This window comes from Heptranchias perlo, chromosome 16, assembly GCF_035084215.1.
Source record: "Heptranchias perlo isolate sHepPer1 chromosome 16, sHepPer1.hap1, whole genome shotgun sequence".
NCBI lineage: Eukaryota > Metazoa > Chordata > Chondrichthyes > Hexanchiformes > Hexanchidae > Heptranchias > Heptranchias perlo.
The window spans coordinates 41,100,832-41,122,107 of record NC_090340.1 but is presented as its reverse complement, the minus strand read 5'-3'; the positions used below and the strand labels follow the sequence as shown (position 1 = coordinate 41,122,107).

At 44.3% G+C, this 21,276-nt stretch overlaps 1 protein-coding gene across 4 annotated transcripts in view; it reads right to left on the bottom strand.

Moving 5' to 3' along the window:
• Positions 1-21,276, bottom strand: part of banp (BTG3 associated nuclear protein) — a 242,214-nt gene that overhangs the window by 42,439 nt on the left and 178,499 nt on the right. The window lies entirely within an intron of this gene.

Below are 21,276 nucleotides of genomic sequence, written 5' to 3'. Positions count from 1 at the left end.
TGGAGAAATTAATGGGATTGAAAGCCGATAAATCCCCAGGGCTTGATAATCTGCATCCCAGAGTACTAAAAGAGGTAGCCATGGAAATAGTGGATGCATTAGTTGTCATCTTTCAAAATTCTATAGATTATGGAACAGTTCCTGCAGATTGGAGGGTGGCAAATGTAACCCCACTATTTAAAAAAGGAGGGAGAGAAAACAGGGAACTACAGGCTAGTTAGCCTAACATCAATAGTAGGGAAAATGCAAGAGTCTATTATAAAGGATGTGATAACAGGACATGTAGAAAATATCAACGGGATTAGACAAAGTCAACATGGATTTATGAGAAAGGGAAATCATGTTTGACAAACCTACTGAAGTTTTTTGACGATGTAACTGGTAGAATAGATAAGGGAGAACCAGTGGATGTGGTGTATTTGGATTTTCAGAAGGCCTTTGATAAAATCTCACATAAGAGGTTAGTGTGCAAAATTAAAGCACATGAGATTGGGGATAATATATTGGCATGGATTGAAAATTGGTTAACAGACAGGAAACAAAGAGTAGGAATAAATGGGTCTTTTTCGGTGTAGCAGGCAGTGACTGTGTACCGCAGCGATCAGTACTTGGGCCCCAGCTATTCACAATATATATCAATGATTTGGATGAGGGAACCAAACGTAATATTTCCAAGTTTGCTGATGACACAAAACTAGGTGGGATTGTGAGTTGTGAGGAGGATGCAAAGAGGCTTCAAGGCGATTTATACAAGTTGAGTGAGTGGGCAAATACATGGCAGATGCAGTATAATGTGGATAAATGTGAAGTTATCCACTTCGGAAGGAAAAACAGAAAGGCAGAGTATTATTTAAATGGTGATAGATTGGGGAATCTGATGTACAAAGGGACCTGGGTGTCCTTGTACACCAGTCACTGAAAGCAAATATGCAGGTGCAGCAAGCAGTTAGGAAGGCAAATGATATGTTGGCCTTCATTGCAAGAGGATTTGAGTATAGGAGCAGGGATGTCTTACTGCAGTTATACAGGGCCTTGGTGAGACCACACCTGGAGTACTGTGTGCAGTTTTGGTCTCCTTACCTAAGAAAGGATATACTTGCCATAGAGGGAGTGCAGCGAAGGTCCATCAGACTGATTCCTGGGATGGCAGGACTGTCGTATGAGGAGAGATTGGGTCGACTCGGCCTGTATTCACTCCAGTTTAGAAGAATGAGAGGGGATCTCATTGAAACGTATAAAATTCTGACAGGGCTGGGGGGTCCAGAACGAGGAGTCACAGTCTCAGGATACGGGGTAGGACATTTAGGACTGAGATGAGGAGAAATTTCTTCATTCAGAGGGTGGTGAACCTGTGGAATTCTCTACCACAGAAGGCTGTGGAGGCCAAGTCCCTGAATATATTTAAGAAGGAACTAAATAGATTTCTAGACACAAAAGGCATCAAGGGGTATGGGGAGAGAGCGGGAATAAGGTATTGAGATAGAGGATCAGCCATGATCATATTGAATGGTGGAGCAGGCTCGAAGGGCCGAATGGCCTACTCTTGCTCCGATTTTCTATGTTCCCTGTTAACACTTCCTTAATAATGGATTCCAGCATTTTCCCGACGACCGATGTCAGGTTAACTGGCCTGTAGTTCCCTGTTTTCTCTCTCCCTCCCTTCTTGAATATCGAGGTAACATTTGCTACCTTCCAGTCCACTGGGACCATTCCAGAATCTAGAGAATTTTGGAAGATCATAACCAATGCATCCACTATCTCTGCAACCACCTCTTTTAGAACCATAGGGTGTAGGCAATCAGGTCCGGGGTTTTTTTTGGCTTTTAGACCCATTAGTTTGTCCAGTACTTTTTCTCTAGTGATATTACTTGTTCCTCACTCTCATTTACCCCTTGGTTCTCCACTATTTTTGGTCTGCTTTTTGTGTCTTCTACTGTGAAGACAGATACAAAATATTTGTTTAACGCATCTGCCATTTCCGGATTCCCCATTCTAATTTCTCCTGTCTCAGCCTCTAAGGGACCAACGTTTACTTTTGCTACTCTCTTCCTTTTTACTTACTTGTAGAGGTTCTTACAATCCCGTTTTTATATTTCTTGCTAGTTTACTTTCATATTCTATTTTCTCCCTTTTTATCAATTTTTTGGTCGTCCTTTGTTGGTTTCTAAAACTCTCTCAATCCCCAGGCTTATTACTCTTCTTGGCAACATTATAGGCCTCTTCTTTCAATCTAATACTCTCCTCAACTTCTTTAGTTAGTCACGAGTGGATCATTTTTCCCGTTGAGTTTTTATTTCTCAATGGAATGTATACTTCTTGAGAATATTGAAATATTTCTTTAAATGTGTGCCATTACTTTTCAACTGTCAAACCCTTTAATTTAATTTCCCAATCTACCTTTGACAACCTGTCCCCCATACCTAAGTTTCCCAGATAAAGTAAAAACACATTATTATAACAAAAGGTGCAAAGAACATACTGGCCTGATTGACTGAAGTGTCAAATGAAAAATGAAGGTGAAGTTACCAAAAAAAGTGTGGGAAAAAAAAAATCAGACATACAGGGGCAGAAATTGGACTTGCACCCGGAATGGGTGGCAAGTCAGTGCAGTGATTGCTGGTCCATGCCTTTGAGAGGCCAATGCCAAATTCGGCACCAGGCCTTACCTATATTTAGCCAGCAAGCTGAAGGTGCTAAGTGGGCATCTGGAAGAAGCTCACTGGTACCAACAGCAATTTAGGCCTAACTTGGGGCATGGGGAAGGTGATGCTGAGAGATGGTGAGGCTGGGCCAGCAAAGGCCCACAGTTGCTTCTTCCAATTCCACAAAATTCAACATTTTCAGCAGCCTCCAATGGTCCTTTTAAGGATGGCTGGTTAAGTAGCTCTAGACCCAGAAGTACTAATTGAGCTTGCGCAGCATAAGCTCCACCTAATTGCTGTCCAATTTCACATTGGGGATCTACAACCGGGGCAGGACCCCAATTTGAATAACCAAATCAGCCTGCCATCTTTTTAGGCGGGCGCCTTGCTGAATAAATATTGCCTGATTCAATTTTGTGTGAGGCGTACTTCAGCAGTCAATTGGGATATTGCGGCCCGATGCGGTCCGTTTCGCCTATTTCAGGCCCAGAAAACAAGCCCATCGATGTCCAATTTCTCCCCCATGACGTGTACCTTCCTTAACCAGTTAAACAACATTTCTGAACATAAATCTTTAAGTTATAGAATTTGTAAGGCAGATGATTATCGGATAAATTTAATTGTTCTAGCTCTCTGTGTACAAATAATGGTGTCACACATGTCTTGACTGTCTTCATACAAAAGAGAATGAGTCACCCTATACCCTTCATAAAAGTTTTCATGATAGACAAGGTATGTAACATTAGCCAGTGTATATTAATACGTTAATATATTAAATGGTAATTAATTAGTTTGATTGACAAGATCTTAATGTTATTGTCCTCAACATCCGAATGCATCTGGACGTTGACTATAATTTTCCATGTTATTCAACATTTTCATTACGTGCCAATAAACAGATTTTATTTCTGGGTTATCAAACAAAGCAATAATTTTTTTAATAAATTAGCTGCAGATTTTATCAAAAGAATTTAAGTTGATTATTTTGAACAGAAATTATGTAATACCAGCCCTTTTTCTTTAGACAACACTTATTTGTCCATGTTATTGTCTAGGGTTTGGTTACATTACAGTAAGTTTCTTCAAAAACTGTGATCCAAAATAATTTTCTTATTTTTAAAGACGATAGTTTGATACAAAGCAAGACATTGAGTTGCAATGTAATCTCCATTTTAAAAAAAATGGATTTTGTTATTAATTATCCTTATTGAAATTTTACAAGATTATATACTCTGGACTAGAAGATAACAGAAGTTAAGGAAAATAATCAAAACAGAACATATATTAATTCATAATACTCTGCATGCCATGGATAGGTCACTTATCCAAATGGGAACAATTATAGGAATATTTATCCTTGTAAGAGACTTTTACAGCAGAACCATGTACTTTTCCCTTTCCTGTTTTTATGTAAGAGGATCCCTATAGTTTTTACTACAGTTGTTTCTACTGCTCAGACAGATTGTTCTATCATGTATGAAAGCCTGCAATTTTTTTTCTCACTTTATCCTGCTTCAGTTCAGATCTTATTGAAAGGAAATGTGCTTATTTTAAAACTTTTTCTCAGCTATATATTCTGCATCAACTAAAGACAACTCAATCATTGATGGAGGTCATGCGTGGTATCTCTGGTAACTTTCACTCATGTTGCTGAAAACTTGTTTAGCTTCCAAACAAGGATAAAACTGAAGCAGCCTCAGCAACTATCATCCTTCATCCCAATAGAGGCAGGAGACAAGAAAAGGCAGATAAAGAATCTCGCCAGACAAACCACAGATTCTTCTCTTCCTACACATCCTCCAAGAACAAACAGATGTACATAAAGGAGCCAGCTATCCTGAAGGAAGATCAACATGTAAGTTAAGAAAGCAATTTAGTTCAACGTTAAGGACCACCTCTGTTCAGTAGATTAGCCAAGACCAAAAGTAATTTCCCACGGGTGTTCCTGAACTCAATCTCAGTACCCACGGAATCTCTCCCCTCTAAATCTGCAAGATTAAGACTGTAATACTGAGCTCCACATCCAACATGAATGTAGTTCAGTGCAACTATGCTATAGAACTGGTGAGTGTTTCAGGATTCTTGTTATCCTGCTCTCCAGAATCAGTCAAAAATTCACTCAATCATATATTTAAGGGACAGAGGCACTGGAGATGGTTGGAAAATCATGCACAGCATGAGCGTGAATTTCTGGTGGGTGAGGCTCTCTACCAGAAGTCCAAAGTCAGAAAATTACCCCCAATTTCATTTTTGGAAAATCCCTCTCTTCCATTGTCACCTGTGCCTCCTGCTTCCAGGTGATTCATGTTTGGGTGGGCTGCAAACTCTGGGGTAGATTTTAAACTTGCTGTCTGGATGTAAAACAGGTGTCGTGGATCGAAAAAAATGTAACAATGGAAATGAAAACGAGCGATTTCTATAATGGGCGGCCGATCCACAACGCCTGTTTTACACCCAGAATGCATGTTGAAAATGTACCCATATCACTCACCTCCATGACCATTGTTAATGCTACTCCTAGATTGGCCTCAAAGCCATATCATAGCGATTTGACCAAATCTTTATTTGATTCAGCACCTCCCCTTTCTTCCATAAGTTTACTTGACAACAAATCAATAACTTACCACTGGGGCTCTCCTCGTCCATGGAACAATGTGCAAATACACTTCACCATCAGGTAATCAGAGCTATTTTGTGCTAATATTTTTATCTACATTTGTTAAAGCATCTGCTAAATCTTCAAAAATATCATCTAAGTTCAATATTTTAACTAAAATATTTCATAAACACCTTGCATTTATATAGTGTCTTTAACGGAGAGAATACATCTCAAGGCACTTCACAGTGGCTTAAGGAAAAAGTGAACTCCAAGCCAGAGAGGGAGATATTAGGAGGAGTGACCAAAAGCTTGGTCGAAGAGGTGGGTTTTGAGGAGGCCTTAAAGAGGAGAGGGAGATGGAGAGGCGAAGGCATTTAGAGTGGGAATTTCAGAACGTGGGGCCTAAACAGTTCAAGATCTGACCACGAATGGTGGAGCAAAAGGGGAGGGGAATGCTCAAGAGGCTAGTGTCAGGGGAATGTAGCGTTTGGGAAGTGTCGTAGGGCTGGAGGAGGGAGCGACAAGGCTGTAGAGGGATTTAAATACAAAAATGAGAATTTTAAATTTGAGGTGTTGGGGGGACTGAGAACCAATGTAGGAGCACTGGGATAACGGGTAAGTAGGACTTGGTGGGAGAATAGTATACGGGCAGCAGAGGTTTAGGTGAGCTAAAGTTTACGGAGGGTGGAGGATGGCAGGCTGGCCAAGAGCATAGGAATAGTCAAATCTCGAGGTGACAAAGACATGGAAGTGAGTTGCAGTCGCAGATAAGCTAATGGCAGGCGGGTGATGTTATGAAGGTGGAAATAGGCAGTCTTTATGGTGGTGAGGATATAGAGTCAGAAGCTCAGCTCAGGGTCGAATAGAACTTTGAGCTTGCAAATGGTCTGAGACAGTGGCCAGGAAGGGAGGTGGATTTGGTAGTAAGGGTACAGAGTCTGTGTTGGGCATAAAATGTTGATGTAATTTTACCAAACTGCCATATCGATACCAAATGGAAATTCCTTGAGTGCTAAAAGAATTGAAGTAAGCTGCTACGTCCATGTGTTTTGAGAAAGCCTTCAATAAAACCATAGCATTACGTTACTCTTGGTTGGAATCTCTGAAGGAGAGAGGAAAGAACAAACTTGTGTTTATTTAGTACTTCCATCACATCTCTCATGAACATCCCAAAAGCATTTCTCAATACAATGAATTACTTTGAACTTCAGTCACTGTTAAGTAGAAAAGTGCAGAGTCAAAAATGGCGAGAATAACCTGACCACAACATTCAATTATGCCTCAAAGTACGGTTGTGTGAGGAGCCTCTCTAACATAGAACCATGGATATGTGCATGGACAATGAACATTTGTGCATGGACAATGAACATTAGAAAGCTTGGAAATGTAAAAAGGACACTTGGAACATCAAATCTGTTTCTACGACCCATGCATGACTATCTCAACCACAAACTCCCACACTCCACATTCAACATTACCAATGTCTTTTCCTAATTTTTATGTGAATTAACAGATCTGTTATTATTTGCATAACTCTTAACCTCTTTTTGAGAGTTATATAGATGGGATCTGGACCACCCTGTGCCTGACTGGGAAAGGAAAGATATCGTACAAAAATAGAGAGCTGAAAGTAAATTTAGTTTAAAAATTAAATTCAGCTATTGGGCAATAATACTTGAATCATTATATACTCTATTTTACACAAGAACATGAGAAATAAGAGCAGGAGTAGGCCATTCGGCCCCTCGAGCCTGCTCTGCCATTAAGTGAGATCACGGCTGATCTTCGACCTCAACTCCACTTTCCCGCCTGATCCCTACATCCCTTGATTCCCTTAAGAGTCCAAAAATCTATCAATCTCAGTCTTGAATATACTCAATGACTAAGCATCCACAGACCTCTGTGGTAGACAATTCTAAAGATTCACAACCCTCTGAGTGAAGAAATTCCTCCTCATCTCAATCCTAAATGTCTGACCCCTTATCCTAAGACTATGCCCACCCCACCCCAGTTCTATACTCTCCAGCCAGGGGAAACATCTTCTCAGCGTCTATGCTGTCAAACCCTCTTAGAAACTTATATGTTTCAATGATATCACCTCTCATTCTTCTAACTCCAGAGAGTATAGGCCCATTCTACTCAATCTTTCCTCATAGGACAACCGTCTCATCCCAGGAATCGATCTAATGAACCTTCGTTGCACTGCCTCTAAGGTAAGGAGACCAAAATGGCACACAGTACTCCAGGTGTGGTCTCACCAAAGCCCTGTACAATTGCAGCAAGACTTCCTTCCTAGAGAGTCTAGAACTAGGGGGCATAATCGCAGGATAAGGGGGTCAACCATTCAAGACTAAGATGAGGAGGAATTTCTTCACGCAGAGGGATGTGAATCTTTGGAATTCTCTACCCCACAGGGCTGTGGATGCTGAGTCATTAAATATATTCAAGACTGAGATAGATTGATTTTTGGACTCTATGGGAATCAAGGGATATGGGGATCGAGTGGGAAAGTGGAGTTGAGGTCGAAGATCAGCCGTGATCTGATTGAATGGCGGAGCAGGCTTGAAGGGCTCTATTCCTACTCCTACTTCTTATGTTCTTACTTTTGCACTCCAAAGCCCTTGTAATAAAGGTCAGCATACCATTTGCCTTCCTAATTGTTTGTTGTACCTGCATGTTAACTTTCAGTGTTTTGCAAACAAGGGCACCCAAATCCCTCTGAACACCAACATTTAATAGTTTCTCACCATTTAAAAAAATTCCATTTTTCTATTTTTCCTACCAAAGTGAATAACCTCACATTTCCCCACATTATACTCCATCTGCCACCTTCTTGCCCACTCACTTCACCTGTCGATATCCCTTTGTGTCCTCCTCACAACTTAATTTCCCACCTAGCTTTGTATCATCAGCAAGCTTGGATACATTACACTCGATCCCTTCATCTAAGTCATTAATACAGACTGTAAATAGCTGAGGCCCAACCACCGATCCCCCTGCGGCAGCCCACCAGTTACAACTTGCGAACCCGAAAATGACCCGTTTATGACCTCTGTTTTCTGTCCGTTAACCAATCCTCAATCAATGCTAATATATTACCCCCAATCCCATGATCTGTAATCTTGTGCAACAACCTCTTGTGTGGCACCTTATCGAATGCCTTTTGAAAATCCAAGTATACTACATCCACTGGTTCGCCCTTATCTGCCCTGCTAGTTACACTCTCAAAAAATTCTAATAGATTTGTCAAACACAATTTCCCTTTCATAAAACCATGTTGACTCTGCCTAATCATATCATGATTTTCTAAGTGGCTTGTTACTACTTAATAATAGATTCTCGCATTTTCCCTACTACCGATATCAGGCTATCTGGCCTATAGTTCCGTGTTTTCTCTCTCCCTCCTTTCTTGAAAAGAGGGGTTACATTTGCTATGTTCCAATCCACGGGGATCATTCTAGAATCTTGGGAATTCTGGAAGATCAAAACCAATGCATCCACTATCTCTGCAGCTACCTCTTTTAAAACCCTAGGATGTCGGCCATCAGGTCCAGGGGATTTGTAATTCGATTAATTTTTCTAAAACTTTTTCTTTACTAATCTTAATTACTTTAAGTTCTTCCCTCTCATTAGACCTTTGGTTCCCCACTATTTCCACTAGGTTTTTTGTGTCTTCTACTGTGAAGACAGATATAATTTAATTGATTAACATCTCTGCCATTTCCTTATTCCTCATTATAATTTCTCCTATCACTGCCTCTAAGGGACCCAACATTTACTTCCACTAATCTCTTCCTTTTTACATACTTGTAGAGGCTCTTACAATCTGTTTTTATATTTCTTGTTACTTTATTCTCATATTCAATTTTCTCTCTCTTCATCAATTTCTTGGTCATCCTTTGCTGATTTCTAAAACCCTCCCAGTCCTCAGGCTTACTACACTTTTTGGCAACACCGTAAGCATCTTCTTTTAATCTAATACTATCCTTAACTTATTTAGTTAGCCACGGTCAGATCACTTTTCCTGTTGAGTTTTTATTCCTCAAGGGTATGTATATTCACTGGGAAATATGAATTATTTCTTTAAATATTCACCATTGCTTATCTACCATCATATCTTTCAATCTAATTTCCCAATCTACCATAGCCAACTTGCCCATCATACCTATATAATTGGCCTTGTTTAAATTTAACCCATCATTATCAATAAGTAATTTTGTCTATTGCTTCCAACTTTAAAATTTGTTTTTAAAAAGACTGAAGAACTTAACTACTGACTCATGGGTCAGGCATTTGTTACTGTGAATCATCATTACTGGGCCAAACTCAATAGCTGAACACGTGTATAAGTTAGGCCGTGGTTACAATGCAGCTACGAGTCTTCAACCAGTATTTGTGAGTTGCAATTCACAGCCAGCACACTGGAGTTACAGTGCTAGATACATATTTGTCCAAGTTGCAGTAAGGATAACTACAAAGGAGCTCGGCTCTTCAATTTTTAACATGAGAGGAAAGCAGGCAGGAGCGTTTCTTCATGCATAACATCAATAATACTGCATATAAAGTTTGAAAAGTTCCCAGGCACCATGCTGGAGTTATACTGCAGCTAGCGTGAACTCAAAATGGTGTGAGATGGGCTTCTACTGGGAGCCTTACAACTCAATGGCATTAATGTGATCACGTATTACATTGAGATCTGGCATCCATGTTAAACTGCCATTTTTGTGCCATTGCGTACCTGAAGCTACTTTGCATCATCATGAAAGTGATGGCATAAACACAGGCTTAAATGGAGGAAAGCTGTCCGAAGTAGATTTAAGTTTTATTTTCTAAAAACTTTACCTAACTACAAATTGCATATTAGATTTGTTTAGACTCAAGGGATCAATTGTTACATTTACAATGTGGTATAGAGCTAGTCAATAAAAATAAGCATCCGCTTTTCTTCAAACAGCTGTGCATGTCAGAGCAAATCCCATGGATTTTGAAGATGAATGTACCTTCAGCTGCCTATCATTTACTGCATGATGGCAACTACTTCAGGACATTGATGTTACAAATCCATGACATTTCTTATCTATATACCCTTCCTTTGAACAAAAGTCCAGGCTTCAACATAATGTTCCCTGGTACTTTTTATGCTGGGCAGTCAGCTGTTATCCTTGAAACAACAGCAAAACAAGTTCAGTTAACAAAAATGCCTACATGTTCATTTGTACATAATTTAAGAGGAAACTAAGCAGATCAGATTTCTTGATGCAGCAGAGGTATCTGTCACAGTATCATAGTATGTTATAGCACAGAAGGAGGCCATTCAGCCCATCATGCCTGTGCCAGCTTTTTGAAAGAGCTATCCAATTAGTTCCACTTCCCTGCTCTTTCCCCAGAGCCCTGTAATTTTTTCCCTTCAAGTATTTATCCAATTCCCTTTTGAAAGTTATTATTGAATCTGCTTCCATCACCCTTTCAGGCAGTTGTAAACAATTTTACAACACCAAGTTATAGTCCAGCAATTTTATTTTAAATTCACAAGCTTTCGGAGATTTTCTCCTTCCTCAGGCAAATGTTTCAAGAGCTCCTTGAAGCCTACGCATTTATACATATTGAACAATACATGGTGTTTACAGACTGCCCCTGCAACTGCCCGTTGCCAAGGCAATCACCGTGTTCAGACAGAGAGGTGTCACCTGCAGAACCCCCGAATACACATTCAACAAAAAAAAAACAGGGGAAAAAAAACAGAGAAAAAAAACACAGAGAGAGGCAGAAACATCCGGAAGGCAGAGAGAGCCAGCAAATGACCCATTATATTAAAAACAGATAACATTTGTTCGCTGGTGGGGTAACGTGTAGCGTGACATGAACCCAAGATCCCGGTTGAGGCCGTCCTCATGGGTGCGGAACTTGGCTATCAATTTCTGCTCGACGATTTTGCGTTGTCGTGTGTCTCGAAGGCCGCCTTGGAGTACGCTTACCCGAAGGTCGGTGGATGAATGTCCATGACTGCTGAAGTGTTCCCCGACTGGGAGGGAACCCTCCTGTTTGGCGATTGTTGCGCGGTGTCCGTTCATCCGTTGTCGCAGCGTCTGCATGGTCTCGCCAATGTACCATGCTCTGGGGCATCCTTTCCTGCAACGTATGAGGTAGACAACGTTGGCCGAGTCACAGGAGTATGAACCATGCACCTGGTGGGTGGTGTCATCTCGTGTGATGGTGGTATCTGTGTCGATGATCTGGCATGTCTTGCAGAGGTTACCGTGGCAGGGTTGTGTGGCGTCGTGGACGCTGTTCTCTTGAAAGCTAGGTAGTTTGCTGCGAACGATGGTCTGTTTGAGGTTGGGTGGCTGTTTAAAGGCGAGTAGTGGAGGTGTGGGGATGGCCATAGCGAGGTGTTTGTCCTCATTGATGACATGTTGAAGGCTGCGGAGAACATGGCGTAGTTTCTCCGCTCCGGGGAAGTACTGGACGACAAAGGGTACTCTGTTGGTTGCGTCCCGTGTTAGTCTCCTGAGGAGGTCTATGCGATTTTTTGCTGTGGCCCGTCGGAACTGTCGATCGATGAGTCGAGCGTCATATCCCGTTCTTACTAGGGCGTCTTTCAGCGTCTGTAGGTGTCCATCGCGTTCCTCCTCGTCTGAGCAGACCCTGTGTATTCGCAGGGCCTGTCCATAGGGGATGGCCTCTTTGACGTGGTTAGGGTGGAAGCTGGAAAAGTGGAGCATCGTGAGGTTGTCCGTGGGCTTGCGGTAGAGTGAGGTGCTGAGGTGCCCGTCTTTGATGGAGATTCGTGTGTCCAAGAAAGAAACTGATTCTGAGGAGTAGTCCATGGTGAGCTTGATGGTGGGATGGAACTTGTTGATGTTATCGTGTAGTCTCTTTAGTGATTCCTTGCCGTGGGTCCATAGAAAGAAAATGTCGTCGATGTATCTGGTGTATAGTGTTGGTTGGAGGTCTTGTGCAGTGAAGAAGTCCTGCTCGAACTTGTGCATGAAAATGTTGGCGTATTGGGGTGCGAATTTGGTCCCCATGGCTGTTCCGTGTGTTTGGGTAAAGAACTGGTTATCGAAGGTGAAGACATTGTGATCCAGGATGAAGCGGATGAGTTGTAGGATGGCTTCCGGAGATTGGCTGTTGTTGGTGTTGAGTATTGATGCTGTCGCAGCGATGCCGTCATCGTGGGGGATACTGGTGTATAGTGCCGAGACGTCCATCGTGGTGAGAAGTGTTCCTGGTTCAACTGGTCCGTGGGTACTGAGTTTTTGTAGGAAGTCTGTAGTGTCACGACAGAAGCTGGGGGTTCCCTGTACGATGGGTTTCAGGATGCCCTCGATGTATCCAGAGAGGTTCTCACACAGGGTTCCGTTGCCTGATACGATGGGACGTCCGGGTGTGTTGGCTTTGTGTATCTTTGGGAGGCAGTAGAAGTCTCCCACGCGGGGATTACGTGGGATGAGAATGCGTAGGATGCTTTGAAGGTCTGGATCGAAGGTCTTGATCAGTTTGTTGAGCTGGTGGGTGTGTTCTTTGGTCGGATCTGCGGGTAACCGTCTGTAGTGTTCCTGGTTTTTCAGGCAGTGCATTCCAGATCATTACAACTCGTTGCGTAAAACAAATTCTCCTCATTTCCCCTCTGGTTCTTTTGCCAATCACCTTAAATCTGTATCCTCTGGTTACCGACCCTTCTGCCATTGGAAATAGTTTCTCCTTATTTACTTTATCTAATCTTACTTTATTTACTTCTCTGCTCTAAGGAGAACAACCCAACAACCCCAGCTTCTCCAGTCTCTCTGCATAACTGAAGTCCCACATCCCTGGTACCATTCTAGTAAATGTCTTCTGCACCCTCTCTAAGTCCTTGACATCCTTCCTAAAGTGTGGTGCCCAGAATTGAACACACTACTCCAGCCGAGGCCTAACCAATGTTTTGTGAAGATTTAGCACAACTTCCTTGCTTTTGTTCTCTATGCCTCTATTAATAAAGCCCAGGATCCCATATGCTTTTTTAACAGCCTTCTCAACTTGTCTGGCCATTTTCAAAGATTTGTGTACATACACCCCCAGGTCTCTGTTCCTGTACCCTCTTTAAAATTGTACCATTTAATTTATAGTGCCTCTCCTCATTTTTCCTGCCAAAATGTATCACTTCACACTTCTCTGCGTTAAATTTCATTTGCCATGTATCTGCCCAATTCTGTCTATGTTCTCCTGAAGTCTGTTACTATCCTCCACATTGTTTAGTACATTCCCGAGTTTTGTGTCATCTACAAATTTTGAAATTATACCGTGTATACCCAAGTCTAGATCATTAAAATATATCAAGAAGAGCAATGGTTGTAATACCGACCCCTGGGGAACACCACTGTATACTTCCCTCCAGTCTGAAAAACAACCGTTCACCACTGCTCTTTGTTTTCTGTCCCTTAGCCAATTTTGTATCGACGCTGACATTGTCCCTTTAATTCCATGGGCTTCAATTTTGCTAACAAGTCTATTATGTGGTACTTTAGCAAATGCCTTTTGAAAGTCCATATAGACAACATCAACCCCACTACCCTTACTAAAGAACATAAGAAATAGGAGCAGGAGTAGTCCATAAGGCCCTTCAAGCCTGCTCCACTATTCAGTAAGATCATGGCTGATCTCCCACCTCAACTCCACTTTCCTGCCCTATCCCCATATCCCTTGATTCCCTTAGTGTCCAAAAATCTATCGACCGTAATCTTGAATATGCCCAATCACTGAGCATCCACAGACCTCTGGGGTAGAGAATTCCAAGGATGCACAACCCTCTGAGTGAAGACATTTTTCCTCATCTTGGTCCTAAATGGCCAACCTCTTCTCTTGAGACTATGACCTCAAGTTCTAGACTCTACTGTATGTATTCAGCTTGGTTCTCTACTGCATTATGAATCTTACATTTGTTATAAGCCTCCTTTTTGTGTTTCATTTTAATCTCTATATCTTTAGTCATCCTCGGAGCTCTAGTTTTCGATGTCTTTCCGTTCCTCCTCATGGGAATGTATCTACTCTGTACTCGAACCATCTCCTCCTTGAATGCCTCCCATTGTTCAATTACTGTTTTGCCTATCAATTTTTGATTCCATACCTCCTTTTTAACTCACTGAACTTAGCCCTCCTCCAGTTAAGCATTTTCATATTTGATTGTTCATTGTCCTTTTCCATAACTATTCTAAACCTAATGATATTATGATCACTGTTCCCCAAATGCTCCCCCACGGAAACATGCCCCACCTGCCCCACTTCATTCCCCAGAACTAGATCCAGCACTGCTTCCTTCCTCGTTGGGCTAGAGATACACTGATCAAGAAAGTTCGCTTGTCTGCATTTCAGGAATGTCATTGTGCATAAAAGATTATTCTCTAAATAAGGTACCTCCACACATTTATATTTAAAGCTGCAGTAGCCAGCTAGAAGTACTAATCCTCTAATTTAAGAGGCTCCATCTTGGAGAAGGAAAAAATTGGTATAGTCAACTTGCTCAACAGCATGCAAATATCTTGTAGGCAGACTATAAAGTGGTATTTTGGAGTAATCGACAGACCTGAGTGTGAAGAAATTTAAACCAAGAAGAAGACTTGCACTAATGCCAGTGCACAATCTGCCTCTGCAGATCCTATTTACTGAATACCTATTGCTCTGCAGCTCAATTTCTTTCTATACAAGGAATGAAAGAAATTCTATTAATCCTAGCTCCCATGCTCATGAAGATCCCTTGGCTAGTGTCAAAACAGCATACTCACAATGCAACAATATGCCAAAAATAAGTGATTCCTGGATTCTATGCAGAAACTTATAAATGAGATATGGCAATAGAAGTTAAGTTCCTTCCCCATTTCCTCTACTGTTGCTCTCAAGTAGTCTCTTGCTCCCAAACAATATTCAGTCCACAATGACATAGATGGCAAATACTCCATGAATAGGTAATAGGAGCTGTGGTTATAGAATGATGAGATGGGAAATGGCAGTTTCCTCTATCCACCAGAATGGAACTTAGGAGTTCACAAGACACTTCAATTCGTAGCCTGATAAAGATTTGCCTCAACTGGTAGGCAGATTTAAGTGACAAGTAACCCTGGGACTCAAAGTAATGCTCTTGGTTGCAAAGCTAGTGCTTGGTTACCAGACTGTTAAACTATCTATTCCCATGTTTGGCAAATACTGCTATTCACTGTAGCAAGCTTACATTTTTGCTGTGATTGAAAACTGCTGCTTAATAATGGGTTTCTGCTTTGAAAAGTTAAAGAATTCCATACACACTTTCCAAACTGGTATACAAGTGGTTTCATGTACAAGTTTGAATTACTGTTGTTAATATGTTTTCCCTTGCAGTATTTAAATGCTCCTTCGTTACTAATCTTATTAATTCAACAGTATTTTGTTTCAACAAGCATGCTCAATTTATTCAGCAAGACCTGTTACAATTTCAGTTCTTTAATAAATAAGCACATTAGATATATGGTACTAATGGTACTAATGGCATTTGAAGTTTTTTTAGTCAATCAGTAGATATAGAGGCCCCGATTTTAAAGGGGGTGGGAGTTCGACGTACACGAGCCCCGAGGCGTACGACACACCCAGGGAGTCCGGGAATGTGGCGATCTGAACGGCCAGACCTCATTTCCATAAATTTTCTCTGACTCCAGCCCGTGGAGTTGGTCGCTGGCAGTGAGGTAAGTGGTGGGGGGTTCTGGACACGATCAGGGATGGGGGAGCCCCGGGCAAAGGAGGCCCAAGGCTTCCTTGTAGGGCCTGGAGGAGCACGCCTGCTCTTCCTGGCCCACAAAAACACCTAAAATAAAATTTTAAAACTTACCTGCCTGGGCCTCTTCTGGCCCACGATCCACTTTCCGACAGGGTTGGCCGGACAGGGAAGCCATCACTGCTCCCCCGCTCACCCTTCCAACTAAAATGGCAGATCAGGTCCCGATGACATCGCTGGGTCCCAATCTGCATATTTAAACAAGACCCCACGAGCTTGACTGAGTGTGGCACCAAGGAGCCCTAGTAAAATTGAAGTAAATGGGAATCAGGGGAAAAACTCTCCAGTGGCTAGAGTCATACCTAGCACAAAGGAAGATGGTAGTGGTTGTTGGAGGCCAATCATCTCAGCCCCAGGACATTGCTGCAGGAGTTCTTCAGGGCAGTGTCCTTGGCCCAACCATCTTCAGCTGCTTCATCAATGACCTTCCCTCCATCATAAGGTCAGAAATGGGGACATTTGCTGATGATTGCACAGTGTTCAATTCCATTCGCAACCCCTCAGATAATGAAGCAATCGGTGCCCGCATGCAGCAAGACGTGGACAACAAACAGGCTTGGGCTGATAAGCAATGACCATCTCCAACAAGAGAGAGTCTAACCACCTCCCCTTGACATTCATTACCACCACCAAATCGCCCACCATCAACATCCTGGGGGTCACCATTGACCAGAAACTTAATTGGACAAGCCACATAAATACTGTGGCTACAACAGCAGGTCAGAGGTTGGGTATTCTGTGGCGAGTGACTCACCTCCTGACTCCCCAAAGCCTTTCCACCATCTAAAAGGCACAAGTCAGGAGTGTGATGTAATACCCTCCACTTGCCTGGATGAGTGCAGTTCCAACAACATTCAAGAAGCTCGACACCATCCAGGACAAAGCAGCCCGCTTGATTGGCACCCCATCCACCACCCGAAACATTCACTCCCTCCACCACCGGTGCACCATGGCTGCAGTGTGTGCCATCTACAAGATGCACTGCAACAACTCGCCAAGGCTTCTTCAACAGCACCTCCCAATCCCGCGACCTCTACCACCTAGAAGGACAACAGCAGCAGGCGCATGGGAACAACACCACCTGCTCGTTCCCCTCCAAGTCACACCATCCCGACTTGGAAATATATCACCGTTCCTTAAACGTTGCTGGGTCAAAATCCTGGAACTCCCTACCTAACAGCACTGTGGGAGAACCTTCACCACACGGATTGCACCGGTTCAAGAAAGCAGCTCACCACCACCTTCTCAAGGGCAATTAGGGATGGGCAATAAATGCCGGCCTTGTCAGCGACGCCCATATCCCATGAATGAATAAAAAAAAAGGATGGGGGAATAAATCCTTGTTGCTGGAGGAAAGAACTAGAGGTCATGATTACAATGAATGAAATCTCATGGTAACTAATTAAAGTAACAACCTGGTTCCAACTTCAGTATTTTTTATAGTGAAGTATACATTTTCTTTTAATAAAACAGGATTGAATGCAGTAACATTTTTTTTTTTACACGGAATTTACCGTGGGTAACCCACCCAATAAAAAATGTCAATTTTGCACGCGATCACGAGTCAATTGGAACCACTTAACGTGGGTTCCGGGTTTGCCGTCCGAAAGCTGTGCAGCAGGTGGACTGCGCACCCACAGCACAGACTGTCAGCTGGAGGAGCATTTAAAGGGGCAGTCCTCCAATAGCTTTTCCTGGAGCAAACACCCACACACCACAATGGAGCAGCACAGGGGCAAGGCTGCTCCAAGATTCAATGATGCCTAACTCCAGGTGCAACTGGATGGGGTGAGGAGGAGGAGGGATGTGTTCTTCCCGACGGACAGGAGGAAGTGGCCTGCCTCTGCCACCAAGAAGGCCTGGCTCGAGGTGACAGAGGAGGTCACCAGCAGCAGCAACATCTCCTGCACCTGGATCCAGCACAGAAAGCACTTCGATGACCTAACTAGGTCAGCCAAAGTGAATACACTTACTGATTCTCCTACATTCCGTCTGCCACATCACCGTCCCCACCCCCCTACTCATTCTGCACTGCCAACACTACTCTATCACATCACTCCTCACACCCACTTAAGGCTCATCCTCAAATTACCTGCACTTCCTCACCTCCCCATTAGTCACCCCACCACTACCACTCAACCCAATCCTCATCCAATGTCATGGCTCTGTCTCATACTCACCCTCTGATGCATCTCTTTCACGGTCAGCTGCACCCAAACCAATGCATTCAGCGGTTGGCCACGTCACCATCATTCACTCATGCGTCTGTACTTTCTCCTCTTATAGAAGAGAGCTCAGAATGCACGGGAGAGGGCGAGGACCGGAGGGGGGCCGCAACAAATCGTCATCCTCACAGATGCGGAGCAGGAAACGCTGGAACTCAGCCGAACCCTCGAGTGCCTATCCGTCGGGTATGCGAGATTGGCACCCAACAAACGTCTAGCGACATAACTTTAACATTCAGCACACACAATATGAATTGATGTTAACATGCCTTGTCATCTTCAGCACCTCAGTATGCTCATCGCAACATGACGCCTCTGTGATGATTCTTAATATTGCCTTCTGTTCTCTTGCAGGGCCTTCAGCGACCGCTATGATGGCAGAGGGCAATTCCTCAGAGGACCGCCGGCTTCTGATGGTGCACTGTCACATCTAAGCGAGCCATCCACCAGCGCAGATATTCACACCTCGGTGGGTCCTAGTCCTCAGTTAGTTGGGTTTGCACCTGGTGAGTTACCAGACACGTGAGCAGAAGCAGACACTGGTGGCAGGGGAAGCTGCGGAGAGTCCGCATTGGTGGGAGCACTCCTCTCCAGGCTCCGCTCAGCTGCACGCAGGTGCTGAACCCTGGGGGCCATCCTTTAAAAGGAGAATGATCGAGGGACAGCAGCACATTTGCGTGGTGCTGGAACAGGTGCCACGCGCACTCTCCACAATAGCACAGAGGATGGAGGAGTCCAACTCCTGCATGAGTGGAATGGGGGCACAGGGACGGGAGGGCATCTCTGAGATAGCGTCACAGGGACGTGAGCAACTCTCTGAGATACTGTCACGGGTAAGTGCGGGAATGTCTGCAATGGAGAGAAGGCTAGCCCCCATTGAGCTTCAAGCACGGCTCACAAATGTGTCCATTCAGGCCCTGACAACGGCTGTTCGGACTCAGGATGAACAACATTCTGCCGCCTTTAACAGGCAGGCAGATACACTAGCACTGGCCTTACAAGGTTTCACACATGTCCTCCAAATTGTTGTCCAGCAGAGTGGTAGGAGTGGTGTGGGCCTGGCCCGGGGAGGGATGATGACGAAAGGGGACATGGAAGTGGGGACGTCACTCAAAGCGCTCCCACGTCTCAACCGTTGCCCCCCCTCTCAACCAGAACCCACAATGCTGCCTCCTCTCCAGGTGGCCGAGTCTGCCCCTGCACTGGTGTAGGTGGAGCAATCTTTGGAGGGGCCCTCACGGGCACCAAAACCTAGAAGGGGGTAGGCCCAAAGCATCTAATCGGTTAGGGCATAGACAAGAGCAACCTGCCACTACCTCAGCTGCAGCCACAGGGGATGCACCACGTAGGAGTCGTCGGAAGAGAAAGGCGAAGGTTTTGTAAGCACGAAGGGTAGCACAAAGGTGTTTGACGGTTGGTCATGTTTTTTATTTATATTAGCTTTATGTTAAATTCACATTAAATATTGTTATTGTCACCACTACTGCCACGTCTTGCTCATTCTTGACTGGCTTCTGTAATAGGGCCCTTTCACGAGGTTCACCATGAACGGCGATACTTGATGCCACCCACTGGGTCACTCTACAGTGGGTGTATGTGTAGTTGCAGGCCTGTTTTGTGCAGGGAGGGGTGGGTGGAGGGGGGTGCCGGTGTGGGCGCTGCTCTATTCAGGAGGTGTGAGGACTGGACTCTTCACACTGTCTGATGTTAGGAGAACCGTTCACATATCAGTGACTCCCTGGCCTCACGAGCAGCTAGGTGAGCCGCTGCTGTGTCCATGGGATGCTCCTGCTCCTGCTCCGCCTCCTCCTCCTCCACCTCCTTTTCCTCAATTTGGGTGGCAGATGTGGATGGGGCCTTCTCAAGCGGCACCCCTCTCTGTTATGCCATGTTGAGCAGGGCACAACATACTACTATAATGCGTCCCAGTCTGTCTGGTGCGTATTGTAGCGCTCCCCCAGAATGATCAAGGCACCTAAATCGCATTTTGAGCAGCCCTATAGCATGCTTAATTTTAGACCTGGTGGCGATGTGGCTGTCGTTATATCAACGCTGTTGCTCGGTGGTGGGGTTCCTCAGAGGTATCACCTGTGCAGGGTGTATCCCTTGTCCCTGAGGAGCCAGCCCTTAAGGGTGTTCGGTGTGTGGAAAAGGGGCGGGATGTAGGATTCCCGGAGGATGAAGGAATCGTGGCAGCAGCCAGGGAATCTGGCGCACACGTGAAGGAATTTTTTGCAGTGGTCACAAACAAGCTGATTGTTGATGGAGTGATACCCCTTCCTGTTGATGAACAGTCCTGGCTCGTGGAGATGCTCGTAGTGCTATATGGGTGCAATCACCCTGCACCCGTGGGAAGCCAGCCAGAGAGTGGAATCCCACTGCCCTCTCCATCTGGCTGAGGTCGTCCATGGGAAAATTGAAGTACTGCGAGGCCCTGCGAAACAAGCCGTCGGTGGCCTGTCCTATGCACTTGTGTGCAGACGACTGAGAGACCCTGGCGATGTCCCCGGTGGCACCCTGGAATGATCCGGAGGCGAAGAAGCAGAGGGCAGTGGTGACTTTGACAGCGACAGGTAAGGAGATGCTGCTCAGTCCAGCCGGGAGCAGCTCGGCATGAAGGAGGCTGCAGATGTCTGCAACTACCTGGCGACTGACTCCGAGTCTCCGTTTGCACTGCTCCTCAGAGAGGTCCAGGAAGCTGAGCCTCGGTCCAAAGACCCTGTGGCGAGGGTAGTGCCTCCTGCGACGGCGCTTTCTCTGTTGTTGCCCTCTGTCCTCTTGTGCAGGTGCCTATGGCACAGCACTGTGTTGTGGAGCTCCACGTGGCAGAGGTGGACGCTGTGCCTGGCGAGGCTGGTGATGTTCCTCGTCCTCAGATGTAATGGTGAATGTAGCCATGGTACCCCCCCATCCTGATGGTGTACGTTTGAGGGGGTCCGCAAAGTAGTTAAGTATGTTTGAACAGCAGAATTTTAAGTGACAAGTAAGAATTTTCAGTGAAAACACAAAGATCTTGCAGCCAAAACTTTG